Source organism: Rhinolophus sinicus, chromosome 8, assembly GCF_057876585.1.
Source record: "Rhinolophus sinicus isolate RSI-liver-muscle chromosome 8, RSI-T2T, whole genome shotgun sequence".
Taxonomy (NCBI): domain Eukaryota; kingdom Metazoa; phylum Chordata; class Mammalia; order Chiroptera; family Rhinolophidae; genus Rhinolophus; species Rhinolophus sinicus.
In genome coordinates this window covers 77793928-77813174 of record NC_142508.1, presented here as the reverse complement: position 1 = coordinate 77813174, position 19247 = coordinate 77793928, and the positions used below count along the sequence as shown (strand labels likewise).

Here is a 19247-nt window from a genome sequence, read left to right as displayed (position 1 = left end):
TGCCTCTAGGCGACTCTCAGATCTGGGCTGAGGAAATCTCTCCTTCAGAAGATCCTAACGGTGTGTGAAGTCTTGTTTTCAGGAAACGTTACCTGAGAGGAGCTAACCTCCATTAACAGTCACTCCCAAATTCTATACTTCCCAGGGCTTCCGCAGTCGAAAAAAGCATTTTTCAATTTTGAATTATTAATCTAATCTGACACAAATCTCATCTTTAATGCAGGCAAGAGAAAGGCCCTGTCAAGGTTCATACACATAAAAATCCATTCAAATACAGTTCAAGGAAAAGTGCCTTTACCAAAGCTACAGAGGTACATCCAAGGCAAGAATCTTGAACTGCCATGTTGATTTACATATGAGATGTGAACACAAAATACGGTAAATCCTGCTGCCGAGTGCCATCCAACGGAAAGGCAGGAATCTTCAATATGGGAAATGGCGCGTTGAACCTTAGTAACAGTGTGTGACAAGTTTCAACTTGCTCAGTGCAGTCAGTCGGGTGTGAGCTACGGTTGAGAGAAGGTGTGCTTTAGAGCGTGCCGGAAATCGTCCTCCATCACACAGCAATTTCTGTGAAATAAAAACATTACAGTGTGTCCTCATCCACCTTATTCACTGGATCTGCCACCATGTGACTTCTGGTTCTTCCCCAAAGTCAAAATGATTCAGGACATCGAGGCAGCCACGACAGTGCAACTAAAGACACGAAAGAGGACTTCCAGAACTGCTTCCGAAAGTGGCAAGAATGATGGGATAAGTGCGTTCAAAGCCATGGGGAGTATTTTGAGGGGGATTAATGGCAATATGTCTTTTACTGTAATAATTTTTTTATTTAAATATTCACTGTATTTTTTATCACACCTTGTATTTAGTTACTTAGAAGAACTGCACTGCTGAATGTGAACAAGTAAAATAATAAGATAACCTTCAAAACTGGTTTACACACTTTGGAATACCATACAGTGGTCAAAACCATGAGGGTGAATAATACTCCATAATGGACCGTCAAGTGAAAGAAGCAAGTTCCAGAACACTATGCCAGGGTGAGCCATTTAAGTTAAAAACAAGGGAGAAAAATGGGAAAGGTCTGAAAGGGAACTTTCACTTTTTATTATCAGACACTTTTACATGTACTTATCCATTCCTTGGGTAAAAAAAAACAACACCATTTTTAAGTGACTTAAATTTATACTCAACTCTGGAGGACTGATTTGTCCCATGATGAAATAAATTTGCATTTTGTCAGCATATAGTACCAATGGTCAGATGGGAGCAGGAAAAAGGTCTGAGGAAAGGATAGCCTACCCAGTGGGTCACCCACATGGCACTTCCTGAAAAACCCACAGAGAAAGGGCCTGGGTGGCTTACATGGACCTGACTGAGTCCCTTCCGTCCGCAGGTCTGTTTTAGTGACTCGAGTCCAAATGACTGTGGGAAGGTAAAAGTTAAAGCAGAAGGGCTTAATGTGATCGACTTGACCTGAGGGACTGCCCCAAAACCAAATATTAATAACATCAATTTTAACAAACACATAAGTCTGCACAGTAAGAACACATCTAAATTACTACTAAAGCTTTTAGCAAATGGAGCCACGACAATGAAATTTTACCTTAGCATGTCTTCACCTTCCTTTAAGTAGCCCTCTTGGGGAGAATAAGAAGTCGGCAGAAAAGGTTTATACGGCTTACCGCTAAAAAAAACCCAGCAAAGACAAAATTACACTTAAGAAGAAATTATTTCCCAGAGTCCATGCATTAGTTTCCACAGTTCGGGTACACTCAAAGGTGATTACATCTTCAGTTCAACTGGATTTTTAAAACGCGAACAATGGCTTTTCTCAAGACTTTTTCCCCCCAGAACCTCGCCTCTATTTTGTCATGCCTATTTCTATTTTTGTCTAGTTTGTTTGCTCTGCTTCTGCAGAGTTGACAACTGAAGGCACAGCTCTGTCACAAGAAAAGTTCACTGCAAACTCATGACGGAAGGGGCTTCGATTTAATGAGTCTGATTTGCCCCACTGAACTGAACTAAATCTGGAAGTATATAAAGCTGAGGGTGTTTGCTAATATTTTTAGAATCGCTGTTTTTTGTAAAGCTTCTCTTTTCTAGATGTTACACCAACCTCACCATACATTCTGGGAGATTAGCTGCCATCTTTACCGTAGCTGACACGAACTCCACAATGGAGCTTCTGGGAGAAAAAAAGAAATTCCTAAATGATTTGGGTGCATCGATTCTGAGTACTAAGCATCCGTGGTGAAGACTGTTATCTATATGTAGTTGCCAAACGCATGTTGGCACACGCTCATTGAGAGTCAGGCAGTTATCATACTATAACGTAGATCTGCATCTAAGACCAAGACAAAGGGCAAAACCTAGGAAGAAACGCCTGCTCCAAATTGTTAGCTGAGAGAAACAAGGAACTAAGCACAACTGACTGTTGTGAGTTTGGACTGAGAGGGTTAAAGAGTGATTAGAAAGCGCTCCCTTCCCAAGAAGGAAAAGAAGTACAGATGCCGAGCTCGACCCTCTTCTCGACGATCCCGGCCAAGTTTGAAGGCCACGAGAAGCAAGAAGCAGATGGCTCAATGTGAGCAAGTCAAAAGGAAGTTGCATTGGCCTTACTCGGCTTCCTAGCAACTAGACTGACTGATGCCAAGAAAGCCAGCCGGCTCTAAGGAGAAACGCCGCAGGGTACTTGGAACCCAGCAGCCGGGCAGAGAAGAGAAGGCCCCCAGACACCCCCGCCTGGCAGAACAAACCCCGTGCCTACTGATACCCACACTGCCCGCCTCACCGGGACCCCCACTTCCCGGACAGTTCCAGCTCCAGCCTACCTGGCCACGTTCACGTCAACCCTCTGACTACTCAGAACGCCTTTCAGGATGACCTTTCAAATGCTAGCAGCCATCAAAGAAGAATTTCCCGCTTCTCCACAGGAGGGAAGGCCCCACATACTCTCAATGCACCTCAGCCAGCGGGACAAAGGATTCCACAGGCCAGCAGGCCTGTACGCAGACACTGCAGCCCCAGCCGAGAAAGGCAGGCGTGTACGTGGGCTCGGCCCCCAGAGGCCTGAGAACAACCCTCCGGGAACCATAGTGTGTTCCGGTTCCTTTCCTTGAAACAGTCCCTAGGTAACCAGGAGGCTGGAATCCCCAAATGACTGTGTAGAGGAATTACACGCAGGCAGGAGTTGCCATTGTGGAAGGTATGAGAAGACGCACCACGGGAAATACATCCCCAGTAAAGTGCAAAGGGCCAAAGGAAGGCTTGACACCATTAAACGATGCAAGTCACCCTGAGCTTGGGCAATGCCACTGCATTTTGTCATATTCTCTGTGGTCTCCCTCTAACTAGTGTCACCCATTAAAACGTCAGTTCTTCGCCTACTCATTTAATGGGTAGTAGGCCAATCACTGCCAAACAAATAATGAAATTTATAATTACAAATATATTTTGGGACATGAATACAGTTTCCCAGATGTTCAAAGAAGATGCTTGCAATACATTATATTTGACCCTTATAACAACCGTGCGAGCTGGGTAACAGCAACCTCTACACACACTTTTTAAAAACAGATGAGGAAACTGAGGCTCAGGTCACATGACTAGCCACACAGCGAGGCTGTGAAGCCTAAATTCAAAATCAGTGGTGGGTCTGACTCTAAAATCCAGACTCCTTTCAGTACCTCACAGCCCGGAAACTCTAGGCTTAACCCAGGAAGTCTGCAAGTAAAATAAAAAATAAAATAAAATAAAATAAATAGGAAAAGCAATGAAAGGACAAGTAAAAGGGATAAAGATATTAAGGCATTCCAAATTTTCATGGAAAGTAAGTTAACATGGGCATAAAAATATTCTCAGTTGAGGACTTAGAGAGTATGAGGGAGGACTCCAGAGTGCAATGCCGCCTGCCCACGCCTCTCCTGGCCACGTCACCGCAGGCAAAGAGCCTTCCGCCACACATAGGGGGGACCACCCACATAAGAGCAGTTCAAAACCGAAGTCTCAAGACCCTCGTGGAGGACCCGGAACTCTCCATGCTGCTGCAGGGAATGTAAAAGGGTACAGTCACCTCAGAAAACAGTTCAGCAGTTTCTAAAAAAGTAAAACATACATAACCCAGCCAGTCCACTCCTAGATAGTCACCCAATAAAAATGTAAGCACGTGTCCATACAAAGACTTGCACATGGATGATCATAGCAGCTTTATTTGTCATAGCCCCAAACTGGAAATGACCATCGGCAGGTAACTGAAAAACAAATGATGGCGTATCTATCCATCTTAGTCTACTCAGGTGGTCCTAACAAAATATCATAGAGTGGGTGGCTTAAATAACGGAAGTTAATTTTCTCAGAGTTCTGCAAGTTGGAAGTCTGGGGCAGGATGTCAGCACAGTCACGTTCTGGTGAGGGCTCTCTTCCCGGCTTGCAGACGGCCACCTTCTTGCTGTGTCCTCACATGGCTTTTCCTCTTATAAGGCCACCAATCACGTCGGGTTAGGATCCCACCCTTACGACCTCATATAATTTTAATGATCTCTTGAAAGGCCTATCTCTAAATATAGTCACATTAGGGGTTGGGGCTTCAACATATGGATTGCAGGGGAACACGATTCAGTCCATAGCACCACATGATGGGATATTACTCAGCAACAAGGTCATGACGTCCGGATCCAACCACCAACATGGGGGAATCTCAAAGTAATCATGCTGAAAGAGATCAGACACTTCCCCCTCCAAAACAAGTACGCTGTATAATTCCAAACTTTAGGTGGTGACAGCTACGTGTATGCTTATTATCTTGACTGTAGTGCTGGTCTGACATCCACATGTCAAAACTCAAATTGTGCATTTTAAGTATATTAAAATATATTATCATATGCTAATATTACACATCAATATACACCAATTAAGCTAAAAAAAATAATAATCCAAGCCTGTTCGTTCCCTGCTTCACTTGTTTCCTTCTTTCACATTAATAGGTTTCAAAGTGTTTCCAGTTTTTGTATTGCTCAGAAATCACGTAGAGCCTGATGTGGTTAAACAGAGTGAAGTTCATGCCGCTACAGAAAGAGTCCTCACACTTTCCTCACAATTTCAAATTAAATGTACTTGTCACTCCCAAAGCCTCCAGGAACACTGGAACGATTATTTTTAACTTTTTACTGCTGTATCTCAATTACTTCAACTTATTAGACGGCTGATCTATTAAGTTCTCAGGATAGGACCCACTGGGGATAAATTTTAAAATTAAAAAGATTTTTAAGAGTCTACTCTTAGAAGTTCCATCATCATTTCAAATTTCACTGAAAACAATTTGAATTTTAACACTTCTCCGGAGAAATTCCAATCAAGCTTCCAGAAGTAAGAAGAGAGGACCGTGTTTCCCCGAAAATAAGACCGGGTCTTATACTAAGGTTGGCTCCAAAAGACGCAGTAGGGCTGATGTTCAGGGGATGTCATCCTGAAAAATCATGTCAGGGCTTATTTTCCGCTTAGGTCTTATTTTCGAGGAAACATGGAAATAACATGGTACTATCATAGGGACGCAAGCCAGAGGTTCCTTCCATGATGCTCTAAAGAGCAGGGGTCAACACACAGCTAAACACAGCGTTACTATGCAATTCAGCAAACAGACCCAACTGATTTGAAAACATATGAACGAACACACACACACACACACACACACACACACACACACACACACACACGCCACGAACGTTTACAGCAATTTTATTCACAATCACCAAAAACTGCAAGCAACCAAGATGCTGTTCACTGGTAAATGGACACACAAATTGTGGGACATCCACACAATAAATATTATTAATATCAAGCGAAAAACAGATATGAGCTATCAAGCCATGAAAAGACACAGATGAATCTTAAGTGCATATTGCTAAGTGAAAGAAGCCAGTCCAAAAAGGCTACATACTGTGTGATTCCAATTCTATGACATTCTGGAAAAGTCAAAATTAGAAAGATGAGAAAAGATCAGTGGTCGCCAGAGGTTTGAAGGGAAGGAGAGGAGTTGAACAGTTGCAGCACGAGGAGGCAGTGAAATTATTCTGTACGACCCAGTGACGGTGGGTACACGACACGATGCGTTTGTCAAAGCCCACTGGGCTTCCTTCATGTACGCAACACGTGACAAATCATTTAGGAAGCTGAAAGGATCCCAGGATGGAAGACAGACAGGGACAACACAATTACAAATTGTGCTATGAATGTATGAAACAATCTCACTGATGGGAGGAAAGAATCGGTACGGGCTCACCTTTGTAGAAAAAACTGGGGGACAGGACTTGGCCCTAAAGCTGTAGTTTTCTAACCCCTGCTTTTCTAAAGCCTAACGAGGCCCTCAAGTGGTAACTTCCCCAAGCCTGTGAGAGGTGGGCCGCAGTGATGTGGGATCCGTGCCACAGGGAAGGAGGCCAGACCCACAGCCTACGGCATCTGGCCCAGAGTGGCAGCCAAAGTCCTGACCAGACGTAAAGGCTCCAGGTGCCCTGCCCCCAACCCGGCATCGTCCCACTCTCCCACCCACCCCCACCTGTCTGACCTAATTCCCTACCTCCCCTATCCTCCCAGCAGGCTCCTCCATGGCAACCAGCAGCTCTCTTGTAGGGCCTTGCCCCCTGCTGTTCCCTCCTTCCTAACACACGTCCCCACTCTCCACCCCACACCCTGTGGGTGGCTCCCTGCTTCCAACCAGGGCTCTGCCCGAGTGTCATCTGCTCTGTAGGGCCCTCCCTCACCTTCACCACCAGCTGTGCTCCCTGCCCCTCCAACATGGCTTTACTTTTCTCCAGGTCACTCATCAACATCTGATATACTACACACACACACACACACACACACACACACACACACACACATTTTGAAAACAAACTTTACTTTTTAGAGCAGTTTTAGGTTTTCGTAAAAATTGTAAAGATGGTACCAACAGAAGACAGTTCCCATGATAATCTACACCAAGTTTCCCTATTAGTAACACCTCACATTAGCGTGGTCCATCTGTCACAACCAATGAGCCAATATTGATACACTATCAATCACTGAAGGTCATACTTGATTCCATTTCCTCTGTTTTGACCTAATGTGTTTTTTCTGGCCCAGGGTCCCATTCAGGATACATTTCATTTAGTCGTCACGTCTCCTCAGGCTCCTCTTGGCTGCAGACTGTCCTGGACAGTGAGGAGGAGGCCTGGTCACCTACACGTGTCTTTACGTATTTGTATATCATCCCGTCCCAAGGAGGAAGGGAAGCTCCTAGAAGACAGGGACTTCTGTCTGTGCGCTGTTTCCCCAGCAACTGGAACAGTGCTTGCCACATCACAGGTGTTGGAAGAATAACTGCAGAATGAATGAATTTGCCAAAGTGAGTAATTTTTTAAACTGTAAAACTCAATAGACCTTCGGCTTCATGGACTCTAACCCTTCCCATTTTGCACACGAAGACTATTAGGTCTCGAGTGGTTAGGCAGCTTGCTAGTTACAAGACCCAGAACTCAAACCTCCTCGACGTTGTGTGACTGCCACATCCAGAAAACCCACATGTCACTGTGCACCAGGACCCCTCCGCCACCATTGGGCAGACATGTCAAGTTGCCCCACAGGGAAATTTGGGAGTTAATGCTTGTTCTCAGCAACTTCGACGGCTTCTCCGTGTAATCGTGTTTATTTGGGTCAATGACTTGAATGTTTTATTGCATTTTGCCCTTATTATTTTATAAACGTAAGTGAAAAAATCGAAGAAAGAAGATGCTGACACTAGCTATTGGGAGATGTTATCCAGCAGATGATGAACAGGAGTGAGGTCTCTCGTGTCAAATCACATACTTCTCAGGCCTGACTCATCACCCGAAACCAGTGCCCGGTGCTAGAAAACCCTGGCAAAGCCTGTGTGTAAATGGAGCTACGTGGGTCCCCACTATGGTGGTTCCACGGTTCTCCTTTTTACTAATTCCTCTTTCGTCTCTTTTCAGGAAAAGGTGTCAGGGATTCCCTGCGCATTACACCTGTTGGGCAACCTTTCGGTATGTGCTTCGGGGACGCCTGTATGAGCTGGGAATCCAATTTCATTCATTCATAAATAATTGTCGCATATGAAATCTGCTCAGCACTAAGTATGTCCTTCAAAATGCGTCCTTTCTCACTCATCCAGAGCTCAGTACACAGTGTGCTCCAAATATTTACAGAGCCTACAGAGCCTGTGGAAAGGTTTCAGGGCCTCAGATAAGAGAGTAAATGTCCATCAGTGCTAACCTCATAGAGACAAGCCTACATATTATCCCAAAATTCTAGCCCTCAAAAAAGCATACAACTGAGAAAACAATCAAATTTATAAAGCGACCCCAGAACTTGACCTCAATTATACCATATACCATATGCAAGAGGTATCCTCAGTGGGAATTAAATGCCATTCCCAAAAACACAAATGGCAAAAACTGATGTAAGAGTTTTTTCTTAACTTTTTAAAGACAAAAGATGCAGTGATTCAAACCTTTATGAACAATATGGAAAACAATCAGTGCTGTCAGATTCCTCTTTGGCGGTAAAAAAGGACGTGACCTTAACCTTTGAGAACTATCTACAGCACCATCTGTCTCCCTGCTCCATCATATTCATACAAATACGACAACAGGACATGTGGTCTGAGTCTTCCTCCCAGGTAAAACACTCTGCAAGTGTCACTTTAAACTTTACTCTTTGTTGTGGGTTGAATTGTGTCCCCCCAAAAGATGTGTTCAAGTCCTCACCCCTGGTATCTGTGAACACGACCTTATTGGAATATCTGGTCTTTGCAAGATGCAATCAAATGAAGCTGAGGTCATACTGGATGAAGGCGGGTCCTAATCCAATGGCTGGTGTCACTGGGAAATTTGGGCACAGAGAATGCCACGTGACAACAGAGGCAGAGACTGGAGTATGCAGCTGAAAGCCAGGGAATGCCCTGGAAACTGCCGGGGGCTAGGAGACAGGCCTGAGAAAGATTCTCCCTCAGAGCCTCCAGACGGAAACACACGCATACATGCAGTGCCACAGCTTTTCATTAGCAGCCCTTTCTAATGGGCCTTTCTAAAATGTATTCGACCCATCCTATCCATCTTTACCAGCTGAAACAGTCTTCCATCATTTACCTGTTTCTTGACGACTTGTGGTCAGTTATCACCATCTCTACCGTATTTTCGCAAATGTAAGAACACTTTTTTTTCCACATCTGAAATTAGGGATCTTTCTTACAATTAATACATACATTTAATGTCATGTATTTTCGTCTTAAAAGCTACTATTAAATGCTTTTTCTTTCCCCTTTGGAACTGTATCTATCCCATTGGAACAACCAGTTTACAATGGGTATTATAATAGTCCAGCTAATAAATAATGAATGAATAATAAAATAATTGATTACCAACATCTTGCAACACCCAGTGAAGCAATGGACCTAGACAAAGAACAACAGTTGCTAACAATATAAACAAAAAGACAACGAGGCATTAGGTACTTGTCCATAGAGGCGACCATCATCGCTGGAATTATGTTGCCAAAAAAGAACCTGAATCATGTCCCACTTCTCGATCTGCCTACAGGAGGCACAAAGACACATTAAATGACACCACACAGTGCAGTTGGCCCAATCTAGACTGTGGGAAACTCTAGGGAACAAAGGACCTACTTCGCCAAGAACAACAAAATTTATATGTTTCTTAAAGATGAGGGAATGAATAAATTTAAGAAGGTTTAAGAGCTATGAACTGCTGGAGGACATTTCACCCAACAGGAGCAGAACACATGTTTTTCAAGTCAGATGATGGTTACCAAGGGCTGGTGGAAAGGGAGGAAGGAAGTTGTTGCTTAACAGGTATAGAGCTTCAGTTCCACGAGACGAAAAAGTTCTGGAGAGCTGTTTCACAATGATGCAAATACACATAGTTAACACTATCAAACTCTACACTTCAAAGTGGTTAAGACGGTAAATTTTTTAAGCAGGACATTTTGATACAGGCTAGGGGAGCGGAGATGGGGGAGTTATTTAATGGGAACAGAGATTCAGTTTGGAAAGATGAGAAAGTTCTGGAGATGGATGGTGGTGATGATTGTACAACAATGTGAACATACTTAATGCCACTAAACTGTACACTTCACAATGGTTACAATGGCCATTTTTATGTTATGCAGATGTTCCACAATAAAAAGAGACATCGACCAAATGTAATATGTAGGCTTTATGTAGATATCAATTCAAACAAACCATAAGCAATTGTATACAATAGTCAAGAAGATAGAAACAGTGTCAAGAAAATGGAAACAATTGTACACAATAGTCAAAATAGAAACAGTTATTCAATAATTGATGTGGGGGAGTTGTATTAGTAACCCAACCATGACTATGTAATAAAAACAGAGTCCCTGTGTTCTAAAAAGACATACTGAAATGTATATAGATGAAAATATGTTCTCTGAGATTTGCCTCAAAATAATTTCAAACTGGGGTGAGGAGGAGATACACGACACAAGACTGGCTAAGAGTCGGTATTTACTGGAATAAAATGATGGGTACAAAGAAGTATATTACAGTTTCTTTACTTCCGTGTATGTTAGAAATTTTCCATCACAAAAAGCTTTTAAAAATAAACTGCATCTTCGAATCAAAACAGAGTGATTGTGCTGTTCCCATGACAGAGCAACGTTCCCCATGGCTCCTGAGGTCATTTGTCCTGATGGCCTGTGGCTGGCAGAAGAATGGCCTACGAAGACATGTACGTCCGAACTGTGGGGGCTGCAAGTGTGTGAACCTGCCAGGGGCCTCCAGGAGACCCAAACGGCCCCCAGCAGACAGTCAGCAGAGAAATGGAGGCCTTGGCCCTACAACTGCAAGGAACTGAAATCTTCCAGCAGTGGGAACGAGCAAGAAAACAGATTCTCTCTCTCGGCCTCTCCAGAAAGGAACCCATTTGGCTGATACCTTGATTTTAGCCTGGTGAGACCCAGGTCACACTTTGGACCTACAGAACCAGAGGGTCATAAACGAGTATTCTTTGAAACTGCTAACTGTGTGATAATTTGATATGGCAGAAATGGGAAATATGTGGTCCAAAACGTCTATGATTTTGAATGTTTCTGTCTGCTTTTCACATTTTTTCCCTACTTTCCTTTGGTTTAAGGTGATAGTCTATATGACTGCTACCTATTTACCACTTCAAATGTGCTAGGAGAGGGGGAAACAAATAAACATTCGTTCATTCACTCAACACCAACCAGCAGACACCAGAAGAGGCAGTAGGCTAGATGTGAGGGCTGTGCCAGGGGCGGCCTAAGAGTCTGGTGTGGGCGCCCAGATCTTCAGCCAGCACCCACACTTGCTTTTACAGGCAGCCTGCCTCCAACAACCACAACCGGTCCTGGGTCAAATGCGGGGTGTAGCTGCGCTTACCAGTTTCCTAGATAACTGGCTGGTGCAGGATTCCAAAAGTGGTTCCAGTATCACCAGCTCCCGTCACCTGAGCTGCGTATTGAAACAGCAGCTCCGTGGGCCCCACACCTGTGAAATCAGCAGGAATGGGGCCTGGGAAACTGCATTTTAGCAAGCTCTTCAGGTAAGATAGCAAAGCCACATCCTAAAGTAGGAGAAGCAAGGCCCCAGTGGGGTTGGGGTCCCACTCTGGCTCTCTGTCTCTGAGGAACCAGGTTCTGAGGGAGGGCCATGGAGCCTGTCAATAATGCATTCAAACGACAGTGAAGGAAAAGACGGTGCAGATCTGATGGGGTCTAGTTTGGCATTTGCAGAGGTGAAATGTTAACGAGGATACATAAGCAATTAGGTCTGCAGACTACACGTAAAATGCGAGTTTACTTTGTTTACAGATTTCTCCAGAAATATAACAAAACGCCTGAAGAATACATACCAGACTGTTCGCACTGGCGAATGCTCAGGGGTGGGGTTACAGAGGAGTTGCATTTTCTGTCTGTGCATTTCAGTGTTGTGGGAACATTTAAAAGCAAATATTTACTGTCACTTCCTGTGCGTCTATAATGATTCCAAAATGAAAACCTTTTTTAAACGTATTACTTTCACTACCAGAAAAGATGGAAAAGGATGTCGTTTTTTTTTTAATAATTATATAAACTAAAATTAAAGTAAAATCAGCAACAATTGCCAAAATTGAATCTTGATATCTGCATTTATGTCCTCATCGAATTTTGCTGTTTTACCCTCAGATCACCTAAAAACCAAGACACGTATTTAGAGAGTATTTCACTTTACCTTTTAGCTATCGAAGGTCTTCCATATTGTCCTCTATGAAGTTTGACCAACGAAGACATCTTAAGTCCTAGAAAAATAAATTGCTGTTTTTTAGGATTTGATTTAAAAACCATTTTCACAACATCATTAACGAGTGAAACTTTTACAAGTTGCAAGAGGCGATGCTCGCTTCCAGCTCCCACCCTGCACCCCACTATATCAAATTTCAAGCAAACATAACACTGAAGACCAGCTAATTACAACCCAGAGATACCCTCCCCACTCGATGTCTCTGCTAAACAAAAAGTTGAAGTCAGTAAAACACCGAGGGAAGATCCAAGGAGCACTGGCAGAATGTCTCCCGGGCTGGAGAAAAGGGAAAGAGGTAAGTAGGAATGAAAAACCACTATAATTAATTAAAAAAACAAAACAAAAAAAAAAACGCATGAATTTTAGTTCCCTGATTTCAGCCCCATGTTGGTGTCTTCTGTCTTCCTTCAGAACCACGCGTGGCTTGCTTGATGAAGGGGCGTGGCAAAGCCAAACCACCACAGAACACCCCCTCCAGGCTCTAATCTGAGGCCAGCAGGATTTTTTTCTTTCTTTTTCTGAATGAATTAATTTGTGCATTGCCTGCTTCCTAAGATGCTGAGATATCTCAGACTAAAAGGCAGAAACAGTAAAGGATTAAAATAAGGAGGAAAAAGAAACGCCAAGTTAAGGAGCCTTTCCGTTTTTTTTTTATCAATATAATTCACATCCCATAAAATTCACCCTTTTAAAGGTAAATTGTATGGAATGTGCTTTTGTACATTCATGAGGTTGGGCAACCATCACCACTTACCTAACTCCAGACCATTTTCATCATCCCTCCCTCCCCAAAAACAAATCCAGTAGCAGTCACTCTCCCTTACCCGCAGCCCCTGGCAACCACTAATGTATTTTCTGTCTCTATGGATTTATCTATTCTGGACATTTCGTATAAATAGAATGACCCCTTTTGTGTCTGGCTTCTTTCACTTAGCATGATTTCAAGGACTATCCATGCTGTGGGATGTATCAGCACATTTCTTATCACGGCTGCATAATGTTCCATTGTACAGATAGACCACTATCTATTCACCCATTCGCCAGCTGATGGGCATTTGGGGTGTTTCTACTTTCTGGCTATTATGAATAATGTTAGTAGGTTGGTGCAAAAGTAAATGTGGTTTTTACAATTAGTTTTAACCTTTTAAACCGCAATTACTTTTGCACCAACCGAATCCGTACTATGAACAGTTGTGAACTAGTTTTTGTATAAACGTATGTTTTCAATTCTCTTGCACATACAAGAGAATCACTGGGCCATATGGTAACTATATATTTAACTCTTTGAGGACCTGCCAGACTGTTTTCCATGGATCTACTGCACAATTTTACATTCCCACCAGTAAGGTATGAAGGTTTCAATTTCTCCACATCCTGTCAATACTTGTTATTGTCTGTTTATCGTTATTACCACCATCCTAGTGGGTGTGAAGTGACATCTTAACGTGGTTTTGATCTGCATGTCCCTAAGGCGCAGTAATGTTGAGCATCTTTTCATGGGTTTATTGGCCACCTGTATATCTTCTTTGGAGAAATGTCTATTTAGATTCTTTGTCCATTTTTTTATTTGGGTTATTTGTCTTTTAGTTGTTGAGTGGTAAAAATTCCTTATATATTACGGATACTAGACATTTTTCAGATATGTGATCTATAAATATTTTTTCCCAATCTGTGGGTTTCCTTTTCACTTTTTGATAGTACCCTTTGAAGCACAAAAGTATTTCATTTTGAGGAAGTCCGGTTTGCGTACTTTTTCTTTGGCTGTTTGTGCTTTGCATGTCATATCTAAGAAAGCACCGTCTAACCCAAGGTCACTGCGATTTACCTCTATGTCTTCTTAAATATTGCTCTGAGATTTAAATATGTACAATGCAGAATATCAGTGAAAGGCCTCGTTAAGGTCCTTCCTGCCTGAGCACAGCATCTTCTCACCACATCTACCCAGGGCCGCCTGGGCTCTTTGGAACCAGCCCAGGTCCTTTGCACAGGCCGTGGCCTCCACCAGGATGCCTTCCCATCGGCCCCCTCCATCATACCTCCTTGCCCTTCGTTCAGCTGAGTTCAATTTCATGTCCGCAGAGAAGCCTTCCTGGCCTCGCTGACAAGCCAGGGCACTTCCTCCCCCGGGAGCTCACACTATACCAAGTTTCACATACCTCTCCCCTGCACGTGGCATACTTGCAATTGTCCATTTATTTGTGTGGCGATTAAGTCTACGTCTCCCCCACTGGAATGAATGCTTCCTGAAGAGCGGGACATGCCCATTTCTTTGCAGACCATGTCATCTTCAGTGCCAAACACAGTGCCTGGCACGTAGTAGGCACTTCATAAAACATTTGTTGGTTGAATAGATGAGTACACCTAGCTTAGGAGAGTAAAGCAAAGATGTGGTGAGAAGACGCATGTGCAAGGATATTCTGGGGAACGAGGAAGGAGCGCAAAGGTGAATGAGGGAAATCAGAGAACGCCTCCTGGAGAAGGTGCCATCTTCAGCAGCTGTCTTCTGACTGGATACATGGATCTCAAGACAGGAAGGCTTTCCATGGAGTTCATGAGGGTGAACATGAGTGGATACTCTGAAGATGATCAGTGTCAGACCCTCTGCCCCCATCAGGGCTCTTTCCCAAACGGGCCTGATCTAGCAGACTGAGAAAAGGCCTGCCATCTCCTTTCCAACCTCCTCTGCACAGTCACCCTACCCCACTGGACCCACCTTTCACCACCCAGAATCCTCCTCCAGTGCCCTATCCCAGGGTAAGAACTTCAGAACAAGATTCCAAAGGTGGGGAAAGCAGAACAAAGCAAAGCATTTCAACGGGACATACTGAAGGGGACAAAGCTCTACGTCACCCAGTTCCCAGCAGAACGCCACGCACTGTCCATCATAGGGACAGACACGAACCAGTTTTTTGATGAAAAAATAAGGTCATCTCCCGTCTGTAATGTGGATCAGGAGGCAGGAGGATGGTGAGACCTACCTCACAGGTTTGCTGTGGGGGTCAACGTGCTACAGTGAGTGAAGGACAGTAAAGTGTTAGAAGGAAGGTTCCTGAGATGTGACAGGACCAGGTCTGAGCTCCCAGCTGTTGCCCAGGGCTGGGGAACTGTTTTATGAGTAAACTAAAATTCTCTTTGGTGGTAAAAAAAAAAAAAAAAAAAAGCCATAACACCATATACAAAAAATCAACAAAAAATGGATCACGTACCTAAATGAAAGAGACCAAAGTATAAAACTCTTCGAAGAAAATACCGGATATAAATATTCACAACCTTAGGTTACAGAAAGATATCTTAGATATGGTACCAAAAGCACAAGCATTAAAAAAACTGACGGGCGGCCGCATGGCTCAGTTGGTTAGAGCCTGAGCTCTGAACAACAGAGTTGCTGGTTCAATTCCCACATGGGCCAGTGAGCTGCGCTCTCCACAACTAGATTGAAGGACAATGACTTGGAGCTGATGGGCCCTGGAGAAACACACTGTTCCCCAATATTCCCCAATTTAAAAAAAACTGACAAGTTGGACTTCATCAAAATTTTAAAATTTTGTGCTTCAAAAGACACTGTTATGAAAACACTTGTAAGTCACATCCAGGCACACCTTGGAGATAGTGCAGGTCTGGTTACAGATCACCACAATAAAATCAATATCACAATAAAGCAGGCCACAAATTTTTTGCTTTCCCAGTCATATAAGTTATGTTTACACTATGCTGTGGTCTATTAAATGTGCGATAGCATTGTGTCTAAAAAACAATGTCCATACCTTAATTTAAAAATAGTTTATTGTTAAAAAATGCTGACCATCCTGCGAGCCCTCAGCGAGTCATAGTCTTCTCACTGGTGGAGGCTCTGCCTCCACAGTGATGGCTGCTCACTCATCAGGGTGGTGGTCGCTGAAGGTTGGGGTGTCTGTGGCAATTCCTTAAAATAAGACAACAGTGAAGTTTGCCTCATCAATGGACTCCTCCTTTCTCCAAAGATTTCTCTGTAGCATGCGATGCTGTTTGACAGCATTTTACCCACAGAACTTCTTTCAAAATTGTCATGAGTGCTCTCAAACCCTGTCACTGCTTTCTAACTAAGTTTATGTAATATTCTAAGTCCTTTGTTGTCATTTCAACAATCTTCACAGCATCTTCACTAAGCACAGATTCCATCTCAAGAAACCATTTTCTTTGCTCCTCCATAAAAAGTAATTCCTCCTCTGTTCAAGTTTTATTATGAAATTTCATCAATTCGGTCACACCTTCAGGCTCCACTTCTGATTCTAGTTATCCTGATGTTTCCACCACATCTGCAGTTACTTCTTCCACTGAGCCTTGAACCCTCAAAGTCATCCATGAGGGTTGGAATCAACTTCTTCCAAACTCCTGTTAATGTTGATGTTTTGACCTCTTCACATGAATCAAGAATGTTCTTAATGGCATCTAGGATGGTGAATCCTTTCCAGAAGGTTTTCAGTTGACTTTGCCCAGATCCACCAGAGGAATCACTATCTACGGCAGCTATAGCCTTACAAAGTGTATTTCTTAAATAATGAGACTTGAAAATCAAAATTACTCCTTGATCCATGGGCTGCAGAATGGATGTTGTGTTCACAGGCATGAAAACAACATTAGTCTCATCCATCTCCATCAGAGTTCTTGGGTGACCAGGTGCATTGTCACTGAGCAATCACATTTTGAAAGGAGTCTTCTTTTTCTGAGCAGTAGGTCTCAACAGTGGGTTTAAAATATTCAGTATCCATGTTGTAAATAGATGTGATATAATCCAGGCTTTGTTGCTGCATTTACAGAGCACAGGCAGAATAGATTTAGGGTAATTCTTAAGGGCCCTAAAATTTTTGGAATGATAAACGAGCACTGACTTCAACCTAAAGTCACCAGCTGCATGAGCCCCTCACAAGAGAGTCAGCCTGTCCTCTGAAGCTTTGAAGGCAAGCACTGCCTTCTCCTCTCTAGCTGTGAAAGTCCTAGATGGCCTCTTCTTCCAACAAAAGACTATTCGTCTACACTGAAAATCTGTCGCTTAGAGTAGCCAATTTCATTCATTATCTTAGCTAGATCTTCTGCATAAGTTGCACTTCACCTTGTACTTTTATGTTATGCAGTTGGCTTCTTTCCTTAAACTTCATGAAACAACCTCTGCTAGCTTCACACTTTTCTTCTGCAGCTTCCTCACCTCTCTCAGTCTTCACAGAATTGAAGACAGTCTTGCCCTGCATAGGCTTTCACTTAAGGGAATGTTATGGCTGGTTTGAGCTATCCAGACCACTAAAACTTTCTCTGTATCCGCAAGAAGGCTGTTTTGCTTTCTTATCATGCATGCGTTCACTGGAGTGGTACTTTTATTTTTCTTCAAGAGCTTTTCCTTTGCATTCACAACCTGTTGGGCACAAGAGGCCTAGTTTTCAGCCTATCTTAGCTTTCCACATGCCTTCCTCAGTAAGTTTATTTATTTCCAGCTTTTGATTTAAAGTGAGAGATATGTGACTCTTCCTTTCACTTGAACACTTAGAGGCCATTGTAGGGTTATTAACTTGCCTAATTTCAATATTGTTGTGTCTCAGGGAATAGGGAGGTCCGCAGAGAGGGATAGAGAAGTCAGAACACACACATTTATCGATTAAGTGTGCTATCTTATATGGGTGTGGTTTGTGGCCCCCCAAAATAATTACAAAAATAACATTAAAGATCATCAGAATAAATACAATAACAATGAAAAAGTCTGATACTGGGACAGAGACACAAATGGTATTGGACAAATGGCACTGACAGACTTGCTCCATGTAGGTTTACCACATACCTTCAATTTGTAAAAAACAAAACAAAACAAACAAACAAAAAAACACAATATCTGCAAAGTACAATGAAGCAAAGCATAATAAAACAAGGTATGCTTGTATCTGATAGAGAATTTATATCCAGTATATATAAAGAACTGTTACAATTCAATAATAAAAAGACATAACCCAATTCAAAAATGGGCAAAGGATTTGAGTAGACGTTTCTTCCAAGATGTATACATGGCACAAATATATGAAAAGATGCTCAACATCATCAATCATAAAGAAAATTCAAATCAGATCCTCACACCCATAATAATGGCTACTATCCAAAAAAAAAAAAAAGCGAGAAAATAAATGTTGGTAAGGGTATGGAGAAATTGGAACCCCGTGCCCTATTGATAGGTGTGTGAAATGACGCAGAAATTGTAGAAAACAGTATGGCAGTTCCTCAAAAAATTAAAACCAGAATTATCATATGATATAGCAATTCTGCTTCTCGGTATATAGTCAAAAGAATTGAAAGCAGGGTCCTGAAGAGAGATTTGTACACTCGTGTTCCATAACAGTATTATTCACAAGAGCCAAGAGGTGGAAGCAACCCAAGTGTCCATCGATGAAAAAATGGATCAACAAAATGTGGTACAAAAACAGACACAGACACACACACACACACACACACACACACACACACACACTGGACTATTATTCAGCCTTAAAAAGGAAGGAAATTCTGACACTTGCTACAACATGGATGAATCATGAAGACATTGTGCTAAGTGAAACAAGCCAGTCACAAAAAGGACAAATACTGTATGATTCCACCTAGATGAGATACCTGGAGTTGTCAAACTCATAGAGACAGAAAGTGGAATGGTGGTTGCCAGGGGCTGGGAGGAGGGGAAAATGGAGAGTTGGCTAATGGGTAAGGAGTTTCAGTTTTGCAAGATGAAAAAGTTCTGTAAAATAGTTGCACAATAATGTAAATGTACTTCACATGCATGAACCGCACACTTTACAATGGTTAAGATGGTAAATTTTGTCATGTGTATTTTACCAACAATGAGATACCACTTCACACCTACTAGGATGGGTATAATCAAAAGCACAAGTTTTTG

The 19247-nt window shown here is 42.7% G+C and overlaps 1 long non-coding RNA gene across 1 annotated transcript; it reads right to left on the bottom strand.

Moving 5' to 3' along the window:
• Positions 1–240: 240 nt before the first annotated feature.
• LOC148757604 (uncharacterized) lies at positions 241–12341 on the bottom strand. The gene is made up of 3 exons (XR_016022235.1): positions 12275–12341; positions 1610–1690; positions 241–570 (listed from the first exon to the last, which is right to left on the bottom strand). It is a non-coding gene; the product is annotated as an uncharacterized LOC148757604 (long non-coding RNA).
• Between the last annotated feature and the right edge of the window lie 6906 nt (positions 12342–19247).